Consider the following 17,784-nt stretch of genomic DNA (forward strand, 5'->3'; position numbering starts at 1 on the left):
ATGGAGATGACCCCCTTCCTATGCTGCTTCGTCTAATGTTGAATGGCGAGGACAATGAAACAAGCAAGGTTTTTGACATGCCCATCCGACATACACCATAGAAAGTAGGCGTCGTGAGTGTTGACGATGCCAGTGCTCTCTCTCCTTCCTGTTAACGTGTGAGCCAAAATGGCGTGTACGTACCTCAGATATGGAGGGAGTGTCGATGCCTTGGAGCTGCTAGGATTGTAGGAGGCAACACCGGGGGTGAGGGTGTTCTAACACCGTGAAGGAGAGTGGTGGATGTAGCGATTGAGAGCGTGGAGTTCATTTTCCTCCATGAGCTCCACAGTGTAAAGGCCCAATGCGGTTCCGAACTCTGGGACGTTCAACTGGCGGACTAGGCCGCTGAGGCAAAATTGGATTGTTCCCAGGTCATCAAAACGGGCCATCACGGTCTGAAGATGGAACATTGAGCAGAGTTCCATAGTGAGTCGAGATATGTCGACTTGACAATCTCAAAGAAAAGCCCCCAAGGACCGGTGGTGAGGATGGCCCGAATTGCATCTGCGAGTTGGACTTGTTCTAGCGCAGCCCAATCTATGCAGCGGCCCACTTCCAAGGGTCGGGCCTGTAGAATCTGGAAAAGTTCTTCTTGGGGCCCAATGGGGAACTACATGAAAGGGTGATGAATTTCCGTGGTAGGACCCGAAGAGGATAACGCTCCCTTCCTTTTCTTCGAAGCAGGGACGACGGCTTTCTTTCCTCGTGAAGATGACATGGTATACCTGCAAGAAAAACCATTATTCCATTTTGATGATTGGTTAAGGTAAAATGTCAACAAATTCAACAAGGAAAAGGTTATAGATAATTTCAGGCACAACTACTAACACTAACAAACCTAACCAAAACAATAAATTTTATGGCATAATGTTGTGGTATTAGTATGAAAACTAAAATGGCAAAGAGCTTGATGGAAATGTAAAAATCATGAATGTATCACAATGCATGGATTATAATGGCAAAGAATAATAAGCAAGTGAATATTGACTTAGAATACGTAAATGGGGCTCGAGAAATCATGAAGTAATAAAGAAAAATGTCACATGAAATAAATGGGATTTTAATGATAGAAAAATGGAAATAGTATGGGATAAATGAAGATTAACATGGTAATTAGCATTAGAACTAAGTAAAATAAAAAAAGAGTAAACAAACGCTAAAAAGATGAGAATGGGCATCGAAAATGGAGTTGGAGGCATCACACGAGCGTGGCACTAAGGCCGTGTGGACTTGCAGCTGCTAGGGTTAGGGATTTTGGGTGAAAAGGATGATGAATAGTGAAGGGTATTTATAGATTTCGGGACACACGGCCAGGGGACATGCCCGTGTTCCCTAATTTTTGCTGGTGTGATTTGCAAATTTTGAATTTGGGCGTGTCTGACATTTTGCACACGTGTAACGCCCCTTACCCGCGTTCAACACCGAAACAGGGTACGAGGTATTACCAGAACATAACACATACCATTAAATAAAACCGAGACAGAAATATGGCATCCAATTAGATCATGAATCATTATAACATATGCCTTTAACAATATTAGCCTACTTCAATGGCTTTGTACAAAATAATCGGTCAAATACTGTAACCAATATTTAAACCTAGGCAATTATGACACGTAACAAAATAACTAAGCCTACTATACATGCCATAATTCAAAATGTTTAGTTCAAATACCAAAAGTATTGATAGTGTGGGCAAATCTTCAACGATCTCTAACTCCTGTGCTAGTTGGATGACACTATAAGACAAAAGAAAATAAGCTTATAGCTTAGTAAGTAAGTATATAAATAATAAATAAGGAATCTAATATGTTTACAAAACAACTCAATTATATCTATTTTTAATTTCACCATTTACTCCAATTTGATCAAGTTGTCCCTCCTGCGTCATGTTCACTGAATAAATCATAAATCGAGTTACGAAACTCGAAATTCAAATCTGTAAAATTTTCCTGAAACTAGACTCATATAACTTCTTACTAAATTTTTTTCTAGAAATTTTGGTCTAGCCAATTAGTACAGTTTATTAGTTAAAATTTCCCCTGTTATACATCTCGACAGATCTAACCTCTGTTCACTGCGAATTAATTTTCTCCCTGTAAAAAGATTAAATAGCCATTAAATTTGTTTCATTTAAAACTAGACTGAATAAGAAATCTAGGTATATAAACTATATTTCTTAATTATTTTTTTTACAATATTTAATGATTTTTCAAAGTCAGAACAGGGGATCATGTAGTCATTCTAAACAAGTCTCACAAAAATATAAATATCTCAAAGTATAGGATTCATTTAGTTTCTATGTTTCTTTTACATAAAAATAGACTCATTAAGCTTTAATTTCATATCTCATTCAGCCTCTAATTAAATTCCTAATATTTTTGGTGATTTTTCAAATTCATGTCACTGCAACTGTCCAAACAGTTTTATTATCAATTTTGATCTTTCACACTTTAGTTGCATTCATTGCTTATCCTTAACAATTTTTCCAACTTCCAATCACATATCGAGCTTATTACTCATACGTTACACATGTATATACTTACTCTTCGAATCGAGTCCCCGATGCTTGGTGGTTTCAGCACGTAGTTTCACCCATCACACAGTTCGGCTCTCTTGTACACATGGTGAACATGAACACTTAGTACCACCCATGTGATCTAGCCACTTTATCTCGTAGCTCTCTTGTCTACATGGTGTCCTTCACCTGAAACCACACATGCGACCTAGCTACATTTATCCCGTTGCTCTCTTGTCTACATGGTATACATCCCGTATCACACATGTGACCTAGGTACCACATAGTATCTCATAGCTCTCTTGTACACATAATGTGCACTTAGCACCATACATGTGACCTAGCTACATACCATCTGTATCTTTCGATTCCGAAGGTTCAACCAGGAAGTATTTCACTTTCTAATACTTATTTCCATTCTTCCAATAGTCGATTATATTCAAAGTCAGCTACAATATATAAAATATGTTGAAATATAAAAACGTAAATAAAGATAATGTATTATTTACATACAAACTTACCTCGGTGCAAAATATAGAAATTTTGCAATTTAGTCCAAAATCTTTTCCTTCCCCCGTTCGAGGTCGATTCCACGCCTTTCTTGATCTATAACAACACATTTAGCTCATTTAACACTCATACTATCTATTTCAATCTAAAAATCATATTATGGAAAAATTATGTTTTTGCCCCCTAACTTTTACAAAATTATGATTTGGTCCCTAGGCTCGAAAATTTAATTTCAGCCCTTATTCTTATGTTTTATGACATGCTGGACATTTTTCTCTTCTATGGCAACATCAAATTCTCACTCTAACATGTACTTATGAACATTAGGTATTTTTACCGATTATGCCGTTTTGCTCGTTTTCGCTAAAAATAGCTTAGAAAAGATTGTTCTCCTAACTTCAAACATTCATATTCTACCATAAAACACCAAAATATATACAGATCATTCATGGGTAAATTTTAAACATAAACCCTAACTCGAAATAATGGTAGAAATAGGTAGACCGAGCTACGAGGATTTCAAAAATGTAATGAACATTAAAAAGCGCTGAACTTGGGATGACTTACCTCGATTGTACGAATGGGAAAATGCTAAGTATCGTAAGAGGGATTTCTTCATTCGGTTTGGTAGTGACAATGTGAGGATCTGCGGCATCTAATAAAACTTTATCTCCAACCTTAAATTGATTTGGAAAGGTATTGAGCTTGTTCTGGCGTAGTTTTGGTTTGTTGTGTGTTCTTGGTTTATGTGTCCACCATTCATCTAGCTCCTTGATTCGCAGCCTTCGTTCTTCATGAATAGGTCCTTTACTATTGTTTGAAAATGGCTCATGTACTTCCTTCAAACTCATTTCCTGCAAACTAGGCTGCACCATATTGTCAGTTTTAGTAGAATGGTTTAGATAATCACCTTCAATTTTTGATGTGTTGTCGGAATTACGAGCTTGAAGGGTGATTGTTTCGTCTCCCACACGAAGTGGGAGCTCACCTGTGCCAACGTCAATAATCGTTCTAGCAGTTGCTAAAAAGGGCCTTCCTAAAATCAAAGGAGTGTTGCTATCCTCCTCTATGTCTAGAACAACGAAGTCAACGGGAAATATAAATTTATCGATTTTAACTAGCACATCTTCAATAATACCCCTAGGAAATCTTATAGTTTTATCTGCTAATTGAATGCTCATCCTAGTCAGTTTGGGTTTCCCAAGACCTAGTTGTTTAAACATTTTGTAAAGCATGATGTTAATACTAGCCCCTAAATCAGCTAATGCATTATTCACATTTAAACTACCAATTAAGCAAGGAATTGTAAAACTCCCTGGATCTTTCAATTTGTTGGGTAGTTTATTCTGTAGAATAGCTGAGCAAACTGTGTTTAGCTTCACATGCAAAGCCTCATCCAACTTCTGCTTATTTCCTAAGAGCTCCTTTAAAAATTTCATTGCGTTTGGCAGCTGCGATAGAGTTTCAATAAACAGTAAGTTAATATGTAATTTTTTTAAGAGTTTAAGGAATTTACCATATTGTTCATCTGAGCGGTCTTTACTTATTGTATTAGGGTATGGCACACGAGGTTTGTATTCTATACTTACCGATTTCTGCTCATTATGGTCTACCTCACCCTTACCTTTGCTTACCACTGTTTCTGGCCTTGGTTTTGCAACTAACCCTTCATCATCTTGAATCGCAATCACGTTGAGTTGCTCCCTTCGGTTAGATTCAGTGTTGCTTGGCAGGCTACCTTGTGGTCATTTGGAAATTAACTTAGCGAGCTGTCCAATCTGAGTTTCAAGCCCCTGGATTGATGCTTGTTGATTTTTGAGTGTTGTCTCAGTATTCTGAAAACGAGTTTCTGTCACGGAGATGATTGTGGTTAGCATCTCCTTAAGGTTTGGCTTCTTTTCTTGTTGGTAAGATGGTTGTTGAAAACCTGGAGGATGTTATGGCCTTTGATTTCCTTGACCGCCCCACGAGAAATTAGGCTGGTTCCTCCAACCTGCATTATAAGTGTTACTATATGGGTTATTTTGGGATCTAAAGTTATTGTTACCCATATATTGGACTTGTTCCTCCTTGATACTAGGGTTGGAGGGTTGATATTCTGTGCATGCTCCTCCTCCATTCGAATCGTACCTCATCACTGGATGCACCTAAGTAGAACCACACAAACCTTCTATCTTTTTATTTAAGACTTTTACTTGGTTAGATAGCATAGTAACCGCGTTAAGGTTGAAAACACAGGCTGCTTTCGTCGGCTTTGTTCTCATAACATGCCACTAATAGTTATTTAGTGACATCTTCTCAATAAATTCGTAAGCCTCCTCAGGTGTCTTATTATTGATAGTTCCTCTAGCGGCTGCATCAATCATCTGCCGAGTCGAAGGATTCAGGCCATTATGGAACGTTTGAGCTTGTAGCCAAAGCGGTAACCCATGGTGAGGGAACCTTCTCAAAAGGTCTTTGAATCTCTCCCCCGTATCGTAGAGTGTTTCTAAATCCATCTGCACAAAAGAAGAGATATCATTAAATAATTTGGCTATTTTAGCCGGTGGAAAATATTTTAATAAAAAATTTTCGGTCATTTGTTCCCAAGTAGTGATTGACCCTCGTGGTAACGAGTTCAACCATTGTTTAGCCTTATTCCTTAACGAAAAGGGAAACAATAGAAGACATATGGCATCATCAGAAATATCGTTGATTTTAAACGTATCGCAGAATTCCAGGAAATTCGTCAAATGAGCGTTGGGATCCTTGTCCTGCAAACCATCAAATTGAACAAACTGTTGTGTCATTTGAATTGTGTTAGGTTTCATTCAAAATTATTGGCAGCAATAGCAGGTCTAACAATACTTGACTCAGTTCCTGTTAAATTAGGTTTAGCATAATCATACATAGTATGCGGAGTAGGATTTTGATTAACAGCAATTACAGGAGGTAGAGGACTTTCTTGGTTTTTAGCCATCTCCTCGGTTGTGGTTTGAATATCATCCTCTTGCTCGTTCTCTATGTATCTTAAGCTTCGCCTTATTTCTCTTTGGTTTCTGTGAACTGTGCGATCAATCTCACTGTCAAAAAGTAATGGTCCTGACTGGTTTCTTCTAGTCATAAACTATAATAACCTGTCAGAAAAAGGGAAAAAGAAGAATTAGTAATAAAAATTAGAATAAACTTTAAATTGAAGTAAAAGTAAATAGCTAAAGTAATAAAATTCGAGTGTTCCTAATATCTTAGTTCCCCGTCAACGATGCCAAAAACTTGATACCTGATATTCGTGACAGGTTTTAAATATTTATAATGAATCATTCTTGAAACTAACTATTATCACGATGAAGGCAAGTGTACCTATCGAACAGTAGTATAGCTTTAGCAAGATTGGATTCGAACCCAAAGGAACTAAAAGTACTAGTAATGACTATCTTTTTATTATCTAGCCTAAGAATAATGGGGTTTGTTTTAACTAACTAATTAACTAAACTAAGAATTCAAAGAAAATAGAATTGGGGAATTACATTTGGAAAAACGATTGAATTAAGACAATACCTAAGGAAAAATCCACCTAGACTTCACTTGTTATTTGACTCTGAATCAGACGATTTATTCATTTAACTTGATCCGTAGAAATCCCTAAGTTATATTATTATCCCTCTCGAGACTAACAATGTCTAACCCTAGGTTGAATAATTCAAATCTCTTTCTAATTAACTCCCTAGGGTTACATTAACTCGATCTATGGATCCCCTCATTAGGTTTCACCCTAATCTAGCAAAATCTTGTCACCCCATCTCTAGGCGCGGAATCAACTCCGCTTAATTATGACAAATGTACTCTTAGATAGGGTCTATTCCTCCTCTGAATAAGAGCTTAACTTTAATCAATATCCTGGAATATCAAGACAAGAATTAAGAACACATAATTAAGAACAAGTCGAATATTTATCATACAATTCAGATAATTAATGACAAGATCCGTCTTAGGTTTCATCCCCCTAGGTATTTAGGGGTTTTAGTTCATAACTAAAAAGGTAAACATCTCAGAAGAATAATGAATACAAAAAATAAAGAAAAACCCAAAACTCCTGAAGGGAAATTGAGGGGAGATCTTTAGTCTTGATGATGAATCTGGCTTTTGAGATGGATCAATCGACTTTCCTTGAGCAATTCCCTACTTCCTTCTCTATGTGTTCTTTTTCCTCTTCTTCTAGGGTGTATTTATAGGCTTTAGAATGCCTAAGAACCCTCAAAATTGGCCTTTTCTGAATTGGACTAAACTAGGGCTCAATAAGGACATACCCGTGTGACACGCCCGTGTGCGATTACTTCAGGCCGTGGTTAAGCCTGTAAATAGGCATGGGCGTGTGGTCCACCCTGTGAGTCGTGCTTTGATTCTGCCAAATTGACACGGCCGTGTGGTCTGCCCATGTGAGGAGGTCCAGGCCATGTTGATTTCGTACGTTGGCCCATTTTCTCCATTTTTGGCCTGTTTCTCATTCCTTTCACTCTCCTATGCTCACCTAAGTATAAAATATGAAATTAAGGCATTAGGAGCATCGAATTCAACAATTTTAAGGAAAAATCATCCATAAAAGAAGCTAAGCATGGGATAGAAATATGTATAAATTACGATTTATCACTAACCTTTCCATATATTAACAAGCAGGTAATTTAACATAAGGTAATGTAATTTGCCAAAATCTCATGACCATAATTCATTCCATTACAACTTACCTTGAAATCATCATTCCACAAATTTTCCAAACATAAGTTTTGCCTACATACTTGTACCATCTCGTAAGAGCTTCATATTTATTCTCATCATTGACATACCCAATGAACCATTCAGAATAATAAATTTGGATACTCAAGAAACCTTGCACACAAGGTGCCACATATGTAGCCATTGCTACCTCTATCTCATATCATCACATATATACTCGCTCTCGAGTCAACAACGGGCCTGCTCACACAAGTTGTTAGTCAAGGCGTAGCTACTCAGTATTGCTCACACAAGTTGTCAAGTAACCGCAACATATGCCGGTATACTCAGTCACTGGTAGGACGTACAGGACCAACACCCGGATCACATAACTTAAAACCCCAGTGACATGTCACTTGTATGCTAATCTATTCCTAAGGTTCGATTGGGATTTCTCACTTGCCAAATCATCATCAAATGTGTCTATAAGGTCGATTACACAATTCATGCATAAACTAAAGCATTTAAACACAATTAAAGTAAACCTTATTTAACATACAAACTTACCTCGGTTACGAAAACAGCTAAAGAGATCTATACGTCAACTACTTTAGCTTTCCCTCGATCTAGACCCGAACTTCATTTTTCTTGATCTATAATACCACATTTAACTTATTTAATCATCACATCAGTCAATTCACCCCAAAAACATATTATGACAAAATTTACATTTTTGCCCCTAACTTTTCAACATTTTACAATTTAGTCCCTAGACTCATAAAAAAATTCAATTTATTCACAACCCAAGCCTAGCCGAATATTATTTTTACTTATAACAGCCCACATTTTTCATTTATTCGCTCTTTTCTTCACATTTTAAAGACTTTTACAAATAAGTCCTTATTTGACCTTTTTATCGAATATCACTTTACAAACGTTTACTAACAACGAACATGCATTTCTACCATGGAACATCAAAATACAAGCAGATTCAACATGGGTAAAATTTTAGACTTTAACTTTCTTTCAAATTAGTCCTTGAAATAGTTAAATCAAGTTACAATGATCTCAAAAATATAAAAATCGTTAAAAAAAGGGATAAGAACGGACATATAATCGAGCTTGAAAGCTTGGCCAAACCCTAGCTATGTCTTCTCTTCTAATTTTCAGCTATAGGGATGAAATTGAAGAATATGACATCTTTTATTTAGTTATTTTGGCTTTATTTACAAAATTACCTTTTTACTTCTCACTTAAACTTTGAAATTTTACAACTCCATGTCCATTTTTGTCTATCCTAAAGTATAATGGTCTAATTACAATTTAAGGACCTATAATTTAGAATTTCACAACAATTTACTACCTTTAGCCTATAGAACCCAAATTTTGCACCTATTGGAATTTAGTCAAATTTTGCACCTATTGCAATTTAGTCAAATTTTGCACCTTTAGTCAAATTGAGCACTCAATCGATAAAATTTCTTAACAAAATTTTCACATAATTATTCTATCATGATGTAGACCTTAAAGAAATAATAAAAAAAATATTTCTACTACAGATTTGTGGTCCCAAAACCACTGTTCTGATTTGACCTAAAAATGGGCTGTTATAACTCTCCCCCTTTAGGGATTTTCGTCCACAAAAATCTTACTAGAAAAGAGGTTAGGGTGTTGTTTTCTCATAGCTTCCTCGGGTTCCTACGTAGCCTCTTCGACCCTATGTTGTTTCCACAAAACTTTCACTAGAGCTATGCTTTTATTTCTTAACTGTTTAACCTCTCGAGCTAACACTTTTATCGGTTCTTCACCATATGTCAAGTCGGGTCGAATCCTTTGACACATGAAACACATTATGAATTCTTTCCAACTCCGACAGAAAGCTAGTTGATATGCCATTGGCCTTATTCTTTCAACAATCTTATACGGCCCAATGAAACACTGACTCAACTTTCCTTTGCAACCAAATCTAAGAATTTTCTTCCAAAGTGATCCTTTCAGAAACACTTTATCACTAACCTTAAATTCAATATCCATCTGTTTCAAATTCACATACGATTTCTATCGATGCGAAGCTGTTTTCAAGCAATCATGAATTATTTTCACTTTCTCTTCAGTTTCTCTAACCAAATCAACCCCGTGAATCTGTTTCTCACTAAGCTCAATCCATTATAGTGGAGTTTGACACTTACGACCATACAATGCTTCATACGGTGCCATGTTAACACTCGATTGAAAACTGTTGTTATAATCAAATTCGACCAAAGGTAGATATTTCTCCTAACTACCTTCAAACTTTAAAACACAACATCAAAGCATATCTTTGAGAATTTGAATCACTCTCTCATATTGTCTGTCAGTTTGCAGATGGAACACAGTACTAAAATTCAACTTTGTACCTAACGCTTCTTGCAATTTTTTCCAAAATTGTGATGTAAACCTCGAATCTCTATCTGAAAGAATAGAAGTAGGCACCCCGTGCAATCTAACAATCTCAGCAATGTACAACTCAGCCAGTTTATCAAGTGAATAACCAGTACGTACAGGAATAAAATGAGCTAATTTTGTCAATCTATCAATAACGATCTATACAACATCTTTATTCTTCGAAGTCAGAAGTAACCCCATTACGAAATCCATCGTAACTCTATCCCATTTCCACTCGGGAATAGTGACATGCTGAAGTAAACCCGAAGGCACTTGATGTTTGGCTTTAACTTGCTGACAAATCAATCATCTCATTACAAACTCTGAAATGTCTCGTTTCATGCCTGACCACCAATACAATTCCTTCAAATCATTACATTGTACTCCCAGGATGAATAGATAAACAACCATTATGTGCCTCACGAAGAAATTTTTGAATCAGTTCAGTATCTCTCGGAACATAAATCCTACCTCAGAACCTCAAACAATCATTGAATCCAATCTGATATTTGATAAATCGTAATTTATACATATTTTTATCCCATGGTTAGCACATTTATAGATGATTTCTCCTTAGATTTGGTGAATTTTATGCTCCTAATTCTTTAATTTCATATTTTATACTTAGGTGAGCATAGGAGAGTAAAAAGAGTGACAAACGGGCTGAAAACGGAGAAAATGGACTCACATGGGAAATCAACACGGCCTGGACTTCCTAACACGGACGTGTCCATTTGGCAGGATCGAAGCACGACTTACATGGGTAGACTACATGCCCGTGCCTATTCAATAGCCTTGACCACGGGCTGGAGTAATCTCACATGGGCATGTCACACTGGCCTGTCCCTACCGAGCCCAAGTATAGTCGTATTCGAAAAAAGGCCAATTTTGAGGGCTTTTAGGCATTCTAAAGCATATTTAAACACCTGAGGAAGCACTTAGAACAGACACACGGAGTAGGAGGCAAGAAATTACTCAAGGGAAGCCGATTGGTCCACCTCAGAAGTCAGATTCATTATCAAGACTGAAAATCTCCCTTCAATTTCCACTCAAGGGTTTTGGGCTTTCTTTATGTTTTGTATTCATTATTCTTCTGAGATGTTTTTTTATAATTATGAACTAAACCCCCTAAATACCTAAAGGGAATGAAACGTAACACGAATCTTGTTATTATTATCTGAATTGTATGATAAATATTTGACTTGTTTTAATTATGTGTTCTTAATTCTTATTTTAATATTTCAGGATATTGATTAAAGTTAATGCTCTTATTCAGAGGAGGAAAAGACCCTGTCTAAGAGTAAATTTGTCATAATTAAGCGGAGTTGATTGTACGCCTAGAGATAGGGTGGTAAGATTTTGCTAGATTAGGGTGAAACCTAATAAGGGGATCCATAGATCGAGTTAATGCAACACTAGGGCGTTAATTAGAAAGAGATTTCAACTAATCAACCTAGGGTTAGACGTTCTTTGTCTCGAGAGAGATAATAATATACCTTAGGGATTTATACGGATCAAGTCAAATGAATAAATCGTTTGATTCAGAGTCAAATAACAAGTGAAGTCTAGGTGAATTTTTCCTTGGGTATTGTCTTAATCTATCGAATTTTTCCCAAAAGCTTTTTCCCAATTTTCTCTCTGTGCACCTTTAGTTTAGTTAATTAGTTTAGATAAACAAATCCCTTAATTTTTAGGCTAGATAATAAAAAGAAAGTAATTACTAGTGCTCTTGGTTCCTTTGGGTTTGACAATCCGGTCTTGCAAAAGCTATATTACTATTCGATAGGTACACTTTCCTTCATCGTGATAATAGTTAGTTTCAAGAACGATTAATTATAAATCTTTAAAACCTATAGTGAATATCACGTATCAAGTTTTTGGCGCCATTTCCGGGGAACTAGGATATTAGGAACACTCAATTTTTATTACTTTAGCCATTCTACTTTTATTGCAATTTAAATTTTTATTTTCTTTTCTAATTCTTCATTTTTTTTCTTCTAACAGGTTCTTTCTAGTTTATGACAAGAAGAAGCCCGTCAGGACCACTACTTTTTGACAGTGAGATTGACCGCACATTTCACAGAAACCAAAGAGAAATAAGGCGAAGCCTAAGATACATAGAGGAAGATCAAGAGGATGATATTCTCGCCACAACCGAGGAGATGGCCGACAACCAGGAAAATGCGCTACCTCCTATGATTGCTACTAATCAGAATCCTGCTTCGCACACTATGTATGATTATGTTAAACCTTCTTTAACAGGAACTGAATCGAGCATAGTTAGGCCTGCTGTTGCTGCAAATACTTTTTAACTGAAACCTAACACAATTCAAATGATACAGCAATTTGTTCAGTTTGATGGTTTGCAGGACGAAGATCCCAACGCTCACTTGGCAAACTTTTTGGAACTATGTGATACATTTAAAATTAATGGTGTTTCTGATAACGCCATTCACCTTCGGTTATTCCCTTTTTCATTGAGGAATAAGGCTAAACAATGGTTGAACTTGTTACCACGAGGGTCAATCACTACTTGGGAACAAATCGAAAAGTTTTTATTAAAATATTTTCCGCCAGCTAAAACAGCCAAATTATGTAATGATATCTCCTCTCTTGTGCAGATGGATTTAGAAACACTCTATGATGCATTGGAGTGATACAAAAATCTTTTGAGAAGGTGCCCTCACCATGGGTTACCACTCTGACTACAGGTTCAAATGTTCCACAACGGCCTAAATCCTTTGACTAGATGGATAATTGACGCAGCTACTGGTGGAACCATCAATAATAAGACACCTGAGGATGCTTATGAATTTATAGAAGAAATGTCACTGAATAATTATCAGTGGCAAGTCATGAGGACAAAGCCAACAAAAGCAACCGGCGTTTTTAACGTCGATTCAGTCACCATGCTCTCTAACCAGGTAGAACTTTTGAATAAAAAATTGACAATTTTCTTGGTTCTTCACAGATTCACCCAGTAATGCAGTACGAAGCAAGTGAAGCTGGATCAAGCAATTCAGAATACCCACCCTATGGCCACAACATGGAGAACGAGCAGTTAAATTACATGGGTAATAATCCTCGATCTCAAAATAATCCTTATAGTAATACTTACAATGCAGGTTGGAGGAACCACACAAATTTCTCATGGGGAGGCCAAGGGAATCAGAGACCACCACCTCCAGGCTTCTAACAACCACTCTACCAACAAGAGAAAAAGTCGAACCTTGAGGAGATGCTAACAAAATTCATCTCGGTGTCAGATACTCATTTTTAGAATACCGAGATAGCACTTAAGAATCAATAAGAATCGATCTAAGGGCTTGAAACTCAGATAGGTTAGCTCACTAAATTGATATCTGAACGACCATAAGGTAGCCTGTTGAGTAACACTGAATCTAACCTAAGGGAGCAACTCAATGCAATTACCATTCAAGATGAGGAAGGGGTAGTTACACCTAAACCGAAATCGAGGCAAGAAACTGTGGTAAGTAAAGGTAAAGGCGAGGTGGACCACAATGACCAGAGATCGGTAAGTAAAGAGTACAAACCTCATGTGCCATACCCCTACGCGATAAGGAAAGACCGCACAGACGAACAATTGGGTAAATTCCTTAAATTATTAAAGAAGTTACATATTAACTTACTATTTATTGAAGCTCTTTCACAGATGCCAAATGCAGAACAAATAAGAGAAAGTTGGATGAGGCATCGCATGTGGAGCTAAATGCAGTTTGCTCAGCCATACTACAGAATAAGCTGGCCAACAAATTAAAAGATCCAAGGACTTTTACGATTCCCTGTTTAATTGGTAGCCTAGATGTTAATAATGCTTTGGCTGATTTAGGGGCTAGTATCAATGTCATGCCTTACAAAATGTTTAAGCAACTAGGTCTTGGGAAACCCAAACAAACTAGGATGACTATTCAATTAGCCGATAAAACAATCAGATTTCCTAAGGGGATTATTGAAGATGTACTCGTTAAAATTGACAAATTTATATTCCCAGTTGATTTTATTGTTCTAGACATAGAAGAGGATAGTAACGTTCCTTTAATTTTAGGGATGCCCTTTTTAGCAACTGCTAGAATAATAATTGATGTTGGCACAAGAGAACTCACACTTCGTGTGTGAGACGAAACAATCACCCTTCAAACTCATAATTCGAGTAACACATTGAAAATTGAAGGTGGTTGTATAAATCATTCTACTAAAACTGACCATGTGGTACAACCTAATTTACAGGAAATAAGTTCGAAGAACCTATACGAGCCATATTCAAGCAACAACAAAGGACCTATCTATGAAGAACGAAGGCTACAAATTGAGAAACTAGATGAATGGTGGACACCTAAACCGAGGACACATGATAAACTAAAACCATGCCATGACGAGCTCAATATCGCACCAAATTAACTTAAGGTTGGAGACAAAGTACTACTAGATGAAGTAGACCCTCGTATTGCCACTTCTGAACCTAACGTAGCAATCCCTCTTACGGTACTCAGTATTTTCCCATATGGTACAGTCGAGGTAATTCACCCTAAATTCGACACTTTTAAGGTAAACAGTACTAGTCTTAAACCTTATATTGATAAAATTGATAGCAGGGATGAGGAGTGTAAACTCCTCGCACCACCATGACCATACACCAGAAAGGTAAGTCGAGCATAGACTATAAATAAGTGCTTCTTGGGAGTCAACCCGAGCACTAATGATGTTAACCCTTTTAAAATTTTAATTTTTAACATCTAATCACTAACTAAGTCATTGAAACACAAGTTTTCTAATCCACATGACCTGGTACATGGGCGTGCCTTAGGCCGTGCCCACACCACGAGAGGAGACACGGCCGTGTAAAAATAGTGTAAAATTCTTCCTTAACATGAGATGCGATAAGTGGCCACAGCCGTGTGACGTGGCCGTGGGTGAGTCTGTCAAACCAACACGGGCATGCGACTATAAACTGTGGTTGACACTGAGAATGTAGCATGGTCATGCGACAAGCCCGTGCCCACCACTCGTGCTCAAGACTAATAAAACAACACGAGCGTATACATTGGAACATGAGCGTGGGAGAAACGAACAAAGTAGGACACTGTCGTACGACATGGCCGTGTGCACCAACACGTCCGAAGAGCACGGGCGTGTACGAGTCCCAAACGCGCCCAAATTTAAAAAATTGTGAAAGACACGGGCAAAAATTAGGGCACAGCTGTGTGCCCGAAAATCTATATAAACCTCTCACTATTCATCATCCCCTTCCTCAAAATCCCTAACCCTAGCTGCTGCAACTTCACACGTCCTACCTGCCACGCCCGTGCACCGAATATAATGCCACTTTTGACGATCCAAAGCTCCTCCATCTTGCGTTTGTTCATCTTTTCCCTCTATTTTCTTCATTCTTTTACTTATTTCATGATATTTTGTTTTATTTTGAGCAAATGATCATAGTTATTATGATAGAACTTTGCCATTTTAGTCAATACATTAGGATACATTCATCCATTTCTTTTTTTGTTTCCATGGATTTAATGCTTACCCATATCATATTTCATATTATCAAACTCACATGCATTCAATTTCTAGATATTTCCGTTTACTTTACTGTCGTAGTCCTACTCATGATAATGACTTGATATATCTACTTTGGTTGTTTTAGTCTAGTATGTGAGCCCTATGAAATATTCTTATTCAGTTTTAACATGCGTACATTCTTGGGGAGTATTTAACTTCAACTATTCGTTCCAGGTATACAATGTCAACCTCACGTGGTATGAAGACCGCTGTTCTTTGAGATCATCGAGCCGACATACCTCGAGCTCATGATGAAACTCTGCTCAACCTTCCACCTCCAAGTCATCATGACAAACTTCGACGATCCTGGAACGGTCTAGTTCCGCCTTGGTGGTCTAGTGCACTAGTTGAGCGTACTGGAGTTTGGAATTGCACTAGGGCTGTACACGGAGGAGTTTATGGACGACAATGAACTTGACACCCTCCATTGCCACATCCACTACTCCCCCTCAAAGTACTGGAAGAACCTCATCCCTGCCTCGGCCACCTATGATCCTAACTGCTCTAAGGCGTCGGCCCTCGCCCCATCCCTGCGATACCTACATGCCATCTTGGCCCACACTTTGACAGTGTAATGGCCTAAATTCAAGGTTATCAGAATAGTGGTTTCGTAACCACAAATCCGATTTAAAGAGAAATTTATTTCAATATTTTTGCATGAAAATTGATATGATAGGAAAATCTTATGAACATATTGATAGAAAAATTTTACCGATTTAGTGGTTAGTTAGGAAAAGAAATTATTGAAGAAATTGGGTAAATAAGGTATCGGGACCTCTATCTCGTAAAACCGAGTCAAAAATAATTTTATAAATATTTATGAAATGTTAGTAATGTGGTATTAAAATTTCGTTAGGAAATTTTAATGTTTGGATAGTTAATTAAATAAAAAGGACTAAATTGTAAAAAGGTGTAAAAGTGGATGGGATGATTAAATAGCTTAAGTGTCTAATGAGAGAGGATTTAAAAGGCAATTAGACCCAAAATTTATTTGGGTTGGATGGCAAGGGCATGAAATCAGCAGGAAAATTGATAAATTAAGGGCAAATTTGGAATATTGCAAAATTAACTAAATAAAGCTAGGACTAAATAGGAAATATCTAGATTTCTCTTCATTTCTCTTCAATTCCAGCAGGTAAAAATGCCATAGGAGGGTTCTTTAAGCTGGTATTCCATAATTTTTGCACCAAGTGAGTTAATCCTTTCCTTTTTCTTGTAATTTTTGTGTTTCTAAGACTTTTACAACTAGTTTCTACTATTAAATTCATTAGTTTTTTATTTCATTGATGAAATTGAAAGTCACCATGGTTGAGTGCTATCAGTTTATGATGAAATAGAATGAAATTAAAGCTTTAATTTGTTTATGAGATGATTTTATTAGGTAATTTCAATAGAAATTTGATTTTTAGGACCTAATTGTGAAAATGTTTGGAATTAAAGTCGATTGCTTAAATTTTGATTCCTAAAGGTTGTAAACTAATTTAAGGTGATAGAATAAAGTGTTAATTGAGAAAAATCTGCTCAATTGAGAGGCTAATTGAGTAGGGACGAAATTGTTATTTATTAAAAGCTTAAGGGAAAAATTGTAATAAACAGCTTGCACTAAAACAATATTGGACAGCAGCAGTAGACTAAATTTGACAAACCACCATAAATTGTAGGAATCGAATTAGAAGATGAACAAAATGTGACATTAAAGATTATTGAGCCTAGTTTCTCATAGAAGAAACGGTGTAAGCAATGGATCTGTAAATCATAACATATAATGAATTTTGTGAGACAAGGGCAGAATGAATTCGAGTTCCCCTGTTCTAACTTTGAAAAATCATAAAACATTGAATAAAAATAATTATGGGATTAAATTTATATGTTATAATCCTGAATGAATCTATTTTCAAGATAAATAAACAAGAACATCATCTAAATTCTGTATGAAGAGATAATTAATTTTTAGTGAAGAAGGGTCAGAACTGTCAGACAGCAGAATAGGGGTGACTTTAAAGAATAAACTGTACTTATTG

The 17,784-nt window shown here is 36.7% G+C and overlaps 1 non-coding gene across 1 annotated transcript; it reads right to left on the reverse strand.

Annotated features, from left to right (window-relative positions):
- Positions 1-12,771: 12,771 nt before the first annotated feature.
- LOC121212975 (small nucleolar RNA R71) lies at positions 12,772-12,878 on the reverse strand. The gene has a single exon (XR_005908345.1). It is a non-coding gene; the product is annotated as a small nucleolar RNA R71 (small nucleolar RNA).
- Between the last annotated feature and the right edge of the window lie 4,906 nt (positions 12,879-17,784).

Source organism: Gossypium hirsutum, chromosome A13, assembly GCF_007990345.1.
Source record: "Gossypium hirsutum isolate 1008001.06 chromosome A13, Gossypium_hirsutum_v2.1, whole genome shotgun sequence".
NCBI classification, from domain to species: Eukaryota; Viridiplantae; Streptophyta; class Magnoliopsida; order Malvales; family Malvaceae; genus Gossypium; species Gossypium hirsutum.